The following is a 520-nucleotide window of genomic DNA, read 5'->3' as shown; positions in this document are numbered from 1 at the left end:
ATAATATCATGAAAGTGTAGTTGATTGAAACAACTTGTGGTTTATTCAACAAATTATAATTGACTAAATAGAACTGGGTTTTTGATACGAGCAAATACTCAATCTATCAAAAAAATTGGTTGAATAGAAGAAAATGTAGTTAGGACAACCAAATGTTTTGTTCTTTATACAATCAAGGAGACAAAGGGTAAAAGAAAAATATGAATAGTAGCATACAGGGGAATTCACCTAAATGAAAAGAAAAGAAAGAGAGAAATTTTTTCTTTTGTGATGCACATAAAATTTGGTTACGCCAAAGAAACTATGGCTGAACCAACAAATTATCATTCCAGAAAAAACTTTGTTTGCTGATACATAATTATGCTCCATCTACCAAAAAATTGGTTGAATCAATAACAAAATTTAGTTAGGTGAACCAAATATTTTTTGTCTATGCCATCAAAGGAGAAAAAAAATAGAAGAAAAATTGCAATGGTAGCATATAACGTAAACTATCTAGCTACAAAAAAAGAAAAACCCG

The sequence above is a fragment of the Belonocnema kinseyi genome, chromosome 2 (assembly GCF_010883055.1).
Source record: "Belonocnema kinseyi isolate 2016_QV_RU_SX_M_011 chromosome 2, B_treatae_v1, whole genome shotgun sequence".
NCBI classification, from domain to species: domain Eukaryota; kingdom Metazoa; phylum Arthropoda; class Insecta; order Hymenoptera; family Cynipidae; genus Belonocnema; species Belonocnema kinseyi.
This window is presented reverse-complemented; position numbering follows the sequence as displayed.